Source organism: Temnothorax curvispinosus, unplaced genomic scaffold (genome assembly GCF_003070985.1).
Source record: "Temnothorax curvispinosus isolate PA1 unplaced genomic scaffold, ASM307098v1 QBEX01013561.1, whole genome shotgun sequence".
NCBI classification, from domain to species: domain Eukaryota; kingdom Metazoa; phylum Arthropoda; class Insecta; order Hymenoptera; family Formicidae; genus Temnothorax; species Temnothorax curvispinosus.
In genome coordinates, this window is record NW_020223341.1 from 132598 (window position 1) to 141432 (window position 8835).

The following is an 8835-nucleotide window of genomic DNA, read 5'->3' on the forward strand; positions in this document are numbered from 1 at the left end:
GTGTGTGTGTGTGTGTGTGTGTGTGTGTGTGTGTGTGTGTGTGTGTGCGTGTGTGTGTGTATCAATCAAACATTTTACCACATGTTAAATGTTTGATTGATAGTGCTACCACCACGTCCACCGTCGTAAAATCCTCCGAAATTTGGAAATATGATCTTATTTTTATGTTAGTATACCCAAGTTAGTACTTTATAGTACCCAAATTTCGGATCTGATTATACAGGGTGGACTATTTTAATCCATCCAGTCGAATATCTCGAGAACCAAGCCCGGGAGAGAAAAATATTTCAGACAAAAGTTATTTGGTTTCGAGGGGGCCATAAGATGGTGTCATTGGTTTAACCATGGATGGTCGTTTAAAGCTCATGTAAACTACACCTTTAATTTCTTAAATGGAAACCCCTATTTTTCAATGCATATTCTTGTAGCTAATCTCGAAAGCTTTTCAAAATTAAGAACTTTTGGAACTATAAGGCTTGAAAGTTCTAGTATTTTGACATAAAATACAAAATATCTGGTAAAACATTAAGTTTTCGGTACTTTTATGCATAGAATAATGAGACGAATTGGTATGAAAAAAAGACATAGTTGCTTTCAAGAAAAAGTATGCAGATGCGTGTTGCAAATTACATATTTTTTTTTAAAGGAACTATGCTTTTTTTTATTTCACGAATAGCATATATACTTGCAGGAAGGTAAAATAAGATACCTGTTAAAGTTTGAGCCCTTAATATTAATTAATATTAACAGGTCGCTTATCGCAATTTTTTATTTTTTATTTAGTAAGATAGAAAAAATTTTATAACTATCTAACAAACAGTAATACAGCATTGCTTCACATAGATTTTTGTAGTAAATTTATCGCTTTACAAAAAAGATCTCTTATCGTTTTTTCATAAATTCAACCGTTCAAAAGATATTCAAAGTTAAAGTTTGATAAATTTTATAATATCGACTATCAAAAATTATAAAATAATCAATACATATTTTTGTAGAAAATTTAACGATCTACGAAAAAGGTCTCTTATATTTTTTTATAAATATAATCATTTAGACGATATTAAGGTTTAAAGTTCAGTGTATAAAAATTATTCTTTTTTTTCATATTATAACAAAATTCTGAGCTTTATTTATTTAATATGAAAAAAAAAATAATTTTTATACACTTTGAACTTTAAACCTTAATATCGTCTAAATGGTTTTATTTATGAAAAAAATATAAGACTTTTTTTGTAGATCGTAAATTTTTCTACAAAAATATGTATTGATTATTTCATAATTTTTGATAGTCGATATGATACAAAATTCATAAGAAGCAAAAACAAGTTTTATAAAATTTATCAAATTTTAACTTTGAATATCTTTTGAACAGTTGAATTTATGAAAAAATGATAAGAAATCTTTTTTGTAGAGCGGTAAATTTACTACAAAAATTTATGTAGAGCAATGCTGTATTACTGTTTGTTAGATAGTTATAAAATTTTTTCTATCTTACTAAATGAAAAATAAAAAATTGCGATAATCGACCTGTTAATATTATTTTCTAATTTACCTAAATAGAAATCTTCTTCCTGATTGATAAGTCTATCGACCAGTGTCGAAAAAGTGAAAGTTACATTTCTCTGACATATATATATATATGCCATATATATTGAGAGACGTCGACGTTAGTAGAAATATCTTAATATAATATTTTCACATTTCAACTTTGCGTCGCAATATTTCCGCTCGTAGGGCACGTAGCGGAAAAATAAAAACACGGCTTTTGGCCAACTCGAACGTGAGTACCCCATACGCACAAGAGTAAAGTACCAGTTAAAATACAGATAGCGAATTGGGTTTAGTCTTAAAATGTTTCACAATTTATTATTTTTGGAAAAAATTGATAAGAAATAATTTTTACAAGCAACATAATATAGATGCATATTTTACATAAAAGCAATGTCCGGCAATGTATATATTATATATATTAACAACTTCAGACACATTTCTTTATAAGGTGTAATTTTTTTTTGTTAAGATTAAGATGCGTAACACTACAAAAAAACGTGATATCCGTACAAAATTACCTTTTTCAAAAAAAAGATAAAAAAAGGCGCCAAGTACACGCATAGTAGTGTATATGTATTATGTTGTTACCTCAAAAAAAAAACAAAGTGGTAGTATTATACCTCGAAATAACACCCTGTACATACTGTTTATATAATGCGTAATACTCCAAAAAGGCGTGATATCCGTACAAAATTACCTTTTTTAAAAAAAAGGTAAAGAAAGGCGCTAAGTACACGCATAGTAGTGTATATATTGTTACCTCGAAAAAAAAACAGTAGTATTATAACTCAAAAAAATCTAAGTAACAAGTGGTAGACGTAATCTTTGTATCTTGAAAAATCTCGAAAAAACCTAAACAGTAGTATCTTTACCTCGAAAAAAAAAACAAAGTGGTAGTATTATACCTCGAAAAAACCTAAGTAACAAGTGGTAGACGTAATCTTTGTATCTCCAAAAATCTCGAAAAAACCTAAGCAGTAGTATTTTTATTTCCAAAAAATTATAACTCAAGTGATACACATCACAAAATTACGTTACCTTATCAAAAATGAGTTGAGCTTCAAGTGATCTATTATTACAATTACAAAAAAGAAATGATATCTCTTTTTAAATTACAGCGCTAATTACAGAGAACATATTTTTCGAGATACAAAGATTACGTCTACCACTTGTTACTTAGGTTTTTTCGAGGTATAATATTACCACTGCTTTTCTTCGATTAGAATAAAAGATTGAATCATGAAGAATTACACAGAGGTAACAGTACAAAATACAAATATTTTATTAAAATATTTAAACCCAACAAGGGAATACAAGGTATTTAAATACAAAGTTTATATATGTATTTTAAAAGATTTAATCGCATCGCAAAGAATTACAGAGGTAACAGTACAAAAAATGAAAATATTTTATTAAAATACATAAATTTTTCTTGTCAAAAAACTTGGCGCTGCTAGAGAAAGAAAGAGAGAGAGACCTTTTATTCTATACTTAATCATAAGCCGCATTATTCGAGAGAGAGAGAGAGAGAGAGAGAGAGAGAGAAAGAGAGAGAGAGAGACTTTTACAAATGTAAATATTACTTATTCTGTACTTATTCTATACTTATTCCATACTTAATTTTAATCGCTTTAAAAATATAGACTTATCCTAACTTATCCTAACCAGGCTGACCTAATTTTGAGGTCTAGCAGCGCCAAGTTTTTTGACAAGAAAAATTTATGTATTTTAATAAAATATTTTTATTTTTTGTACTGTTACCTCTGTAATTTTTTGCGATGCAATTAAATTTTTTAAAATACATATATAAACTTTGTATTTAAATACCTTGTATTCTCTTGTTGGGTTTAAATATTTTAATAAAATATTTGTATTTTGTACTGTTACATCTGTGTAATTCTTCATGATTCAATCTTTTATTCTAATCGAAGAAAAGCAGTGGTAATATTATACCTCGAAAAAACCTAAGTAACAAGTGGTAGACGTAATCTTTGTATCTCAAAAAATACACTGAGAAAAAAAATTGTTAATCCCAAGAAATATTTAGTTCGATACGTTTAACTAAACATTTTAGTTAGTTAACTAAATATTGGTTGTTTCAACAATTTATTTCGTTTCTTTAATCAAGAATTAATTAATTCAACTAATGTTTAGTTGAACGTATCGGACTAAATATTTCTTGGGATTGACAAATTTTTTTTTTCAGTGTATGTTCTCTGTAATTGGCGCTGTAATTTAAAAAGAGATATCATATTTTTTTTGTAATTGTAATAATAGATTACTTGAAGCGCGACTCATTTTTGATAAGGTAACGTAATTTTGTGATGTGTATCACTTGAGTTATAATTTTTTGGAAATAAAAATACTACTGCTTAGGTTTTTTCGAGATTTTTGGAAATACAAAGATTACGTCTACCACTTGTTACTTAGGTTTTTTCGAGGTATAATACTACCACTTTGATTTTTTTTCGAGGTAAAGATACTACTGTTTAGGTTTTTTCGAGATTTTTCAAGATACAAAGATTACGTCTACCACTTGTTACTTAGATTTTTTTGAGGTATAATACTACCACTTTTTTTTTTAGGTAACAATATATACACTACTATGCGTGTACTTGGCACCTTTTTTTACCTTTTTTTAAAAAAAGTAATTTTGTACGGATATCACGCCTTTTTGTAGTATTACGCATTTTATAAACAGTATGTACAGGGTGTTATTTCGAGATATAATACTACCACTTTGTTTTTTTTTTTGAGGTAACAACATAATACATATACACTACTATGCGTGTACTTGACGCCTTTTTTACCTTTTTTTTTTTTAAATAAGATAGACGGAGCGTAAGCCTGCGGGGTAGGTGATAGCGCGGGAGGGGAAATAGACCCAAATTTCGGCAAAGTTCGGTTAGACTCGGAAACATTCGGACGCTCGATCGACTCGACAGCACACGGATGTGCCTTCGCGCTTTGGTGTGCGTTGGCAGCATGTAGAGGGGATGCGCTGGCATGCGCTGTTTGTTCGATTACACATTTGACACATTTCTCCGGACGGCGGTGGATACCATAACCTAGAATACAGAAGCGTATCATGGAAATGAAGTGCTTAATTGGTATTTAGTGTACAGATTTTTTTTCAGATTTTTTTTTTTTTAGTATATTTCCCGGTTTTTGCAACCGGCCACAACACAAATTTTCATGGTTGTAATTACGGTAAATATGCAGAATTTGCATATTTATTTTTTATTTGGAAAATTTGACGTTCGCGATCGTCATATGCAACAACTTCAATTCACGCGCGCGTAACGTGGTCCAAACGTCCCCGAGTCTAACCGAACTTTGCCAAGACTTGGGTCTATTTCCCCTCCCGCGCTATCCTTACCCCCTTGTCCATAGTCGCAGCTTACGCTCCGTCTATCTTATCCTAGGTCTATGTAAATACACGTAACATTTTCACTTTTTTTTATAATTAAACATACTAATCAATTATAACTTGATTTTATATAAGTTTAATGCAATATACAAGAGTTTGCTGAGGCCCTGCTTAAGCGCCTACAAAATACGCTCCTCCGTGAAAGGAATACCTTAAAGGCACGGTCAAGCAATATGTCTAAAATTATAAAACCGTCCTGAAATACAAAGATAAACTGTGTAATCGTTTTTTAAAATGTTTCATATTTCGTTAACACTTACGTATATATAGACAAACCTCTTGATATATTAAATACTTTCAAGTGCCGATGCAAACTTCCGTACATATCGAGTGCGCGAGAGCGACTTGTAAGACGAGATCGTTAAGGTAAAACACTAAGAAATTATACGTGTCGGTCAAATAAACAATAAACAATAATAGTCTAGTAGTTCAATAGTTCGTTAAAGATACTAAAGTATACGATCCGCCGTCTAATAACTCTGTATTATTGTTTACATTAATACCGTTCTTTTGTTTTTTAATATGTATCATTTCTGAGATAATCCTTTTGTGGAAATTAGGTTCTGCATCTAAAATTTTTACATTCTCTCAATCCAACGAATGGTTTAGCTCTTTTATGTGTTCGGTGATGCATGACAGAGTATTTAGATGGATCTAATTTTATGTTATTTTTATGCTTCTGAAGTCTCGTTTTTATTTTTCTCTTAGTCTGTCCCACGTAAGAGGCATCGCAATCTTTACAACAGATCTTATAAATAGCGTTATTGTTAGTAGAAATCGCATTTTTGTCTTTTTGTGCTTTATCTTGTTGAGTTTATTTAAACTGTAACCAACTGTATGTTTATTTTTATTAAACAAAGATGATGCCTTATTGTTTTATTTGAAATATTATTAATATATGAATAACAATGAAATTCTTATTCATGGAGTTCACAGATTCATCGCTGTCCCTATCAAGTGTTTCAAAGTGTGTATATTTAAGTTTGCTGTTGAACAGTTTGTCTAATCTAAAGTTTATTTCCTTAAAAATTAATTTAAGAGGATAACGTTGTCTAATAAAATTTTAATAATTAACTCAAGATTTTTTTTGTAAAACATAGGATGGGAAAGTAACACAGCCCTGTTACTACTAGTTACAGTCTACTAGACTGTAAATAGTACCTATTTTATGTGGCAAGTAGTATGGTTAGAAAAATAAGACAAATAACGGCCAGAAAACGTATCTTTATGGAACCAATCAACCTATAAAGCGTTATCCATGTGTATTTTTGTTTGCCCGTTTTTGGCCATGTAGTATTTAGGTATTATTATTTTAAGCATACGAGCTAGATTCAATTTATGTATTTATTTAAAATACCATTTAAAAAATAAAATCCAAAATTTTTATTTAAAAATTAATTAGTTTTTATTGATCAATAATTTGTCAAATATGTTAAATAAAAAATCTGATATTATAAAATTTGATTATATTTGTTTTTTATATGATTTTTTATCGGATTTATTAAACAAGGTTGATGTTTAATCGGCGATTAAATAGACATTTCAACAGTATCTTTATATTTGTAATAAATGTTCGTACCCTACGAGCGGAGATTTGTGATGCAAAGTCCTAAGTGTGTAAATTTTTATTAAGATACGTCATTGTCGTCAGAACGTCACTTTCACTTTTGCACTACAGCGCTAGTTGCGCGTCTTTTTCACTTTTTCGACGTTAATAGTGCTAATATCGCTAGTTTCGTATTTTAAAAAACGTCGTCATTGGACAAAAATGGCGTCTGTACCTTTCCTTTTTTTGACACGAGAGGGCAGTAATACTTGTGCAGACTGTGCACTGCGTGCAGTGCCACGCAGTGCACTTACTACATTTACGCGAGCGTTAAGCACCTTGCACAATGCCAGGCAACAAACAATAGGAACAGGAAATAACCAAAAAATCGTTAATTACAACCTAAAAAATTCGAATGCTATGATTGGTTGGCAACAAGCAATAGGCACAGAATTTCCAACGTGACGGAAACTCTGTGTCTATTGCCTGTGTCACTGTTTATTCTGCATTTATACATGATTTCTGATTTCTATTCCCTGTTCTTATTGCCTGTTGCCTGGCATTGTGCAAGGGGCTTTATTTCTGTAGTAACTTACGATAATTCCTTCACGTAAACACCGACGTATAGTTGGCAAACAAATTAAAAATTATTGAAAATTATCTTATCCAATCGTTTGGAAATCATTTGGAGATATTTGGAAAAAACTTTTCAGAGTTTGGAAAACCATACAATAATCACAATTAATTAAAATCAATTAAACGTATAATTAGCAGAAAGTGTCTAAAAAATATATTTTTTTAATCCAATTGCTCCAGAATCATTTAGATAAAGTGTCGATATAATTTTTATTATTTAGAAAACAACTCTATTCTAATAAAAATTAATTAAAGGTCAATATTTCGGTTTAATGTCTGCACTATATAGTGCAATAAAGTGCACATACTTTTCTATGTATGTTTTATTGGTAGACAGGCTGATATTGACTGTAAGTACTGAAAATCTATAATGTTACATACGTCATCACTTTTTCAGTACTTTATAGTCTATACTAAACTACGTCGGCTTGGAGTCGGTTACTCCAGTGTTACTCTAATCCATTTTGGAGTAAAATTAATTAGCACGAAGATCCAGCTATGACCGATAACGGCTTTACTTATTTAATTTGTTGTTTTCATGTATCGGTCGATATTCTATATTCTGTTTTAAAAATAATTATCTACACTATATACGGTACTGCTTCAGGGACACAAGGAGGAGACTGGTGTGAACAGCGCTGAAGCAGTACCGTAGTGTAGATAATTATTTTTAAAACAATATATATATTTATTGTTAACTTCAGCTACATAGCCAAGAAGTGGACTTGGTTTACAAATAACCTTAATCATTTATCCTTCCATTCATACACTACTATCCTAACTTACAAGTAACTATTGCACATATTGATACACATTGACCTTCTATATTTTAATCCAACCTTCTTTTTCGCTCTTTTTTCTCTAACGCTGACTGTTCTCTATATAATCTTAACAATATCTTCTCTTTGATGCTGCCCATTTCATCATTCCAAAGCCTCTCTAATCTTTCTTTATTATTCTTACCTAATTCTATAAACCAATTTTTTATCGTTTTGCATTCTGATACATAATGATTCGTGTTATCCCTACCTTGTTTACAAAACATACAAATACCTCTTTCCTCTTTTAACCAATACATATTCGCGTCCTCCAAAGTACCACATCTTAAGTTTACCAGAGCTCTAATAATTTTGCCTTTATATTTATCCATATATTCCTTCCTCAAACATTTAGGGCCACCTATTTCTCTACTTAAATTCTTATATTTCTTATTATACCTAGAATTTAAAATACTATTTTCCTCAATTTGTTTTTGTACATCTTCATCTCTTTTACTCATTTCCTTAACTAAATCTCTTCCCTCCCTTCTTAAAGCATCCACAGCCATAGTACTCCAACCATTCCTATTCAAATATTTTGATCTTTCTCTACCATATCTATCTTTCCAATCATTTCTTCTTTATCTAACCAGCACATTTTAATCCATCTATTATCATCAACTGCTCTAATTTTGTCTTCATATCTCATAGCCCTTATCCCCCACCTTATTCTTAATTTCTTTAATCCCAACTCTTTTGACATCATATATCTTGGGGTACAAAATTTCAAATTAAAAATCCATCTAACGTAGTCCAACATAATTTTTTCTAATTCCTTTCTTTCCTCCCATCCCCATATTTCTACACCATACGAAATCACACTTTGAACCAAATATTTAAACAACATCCACCTT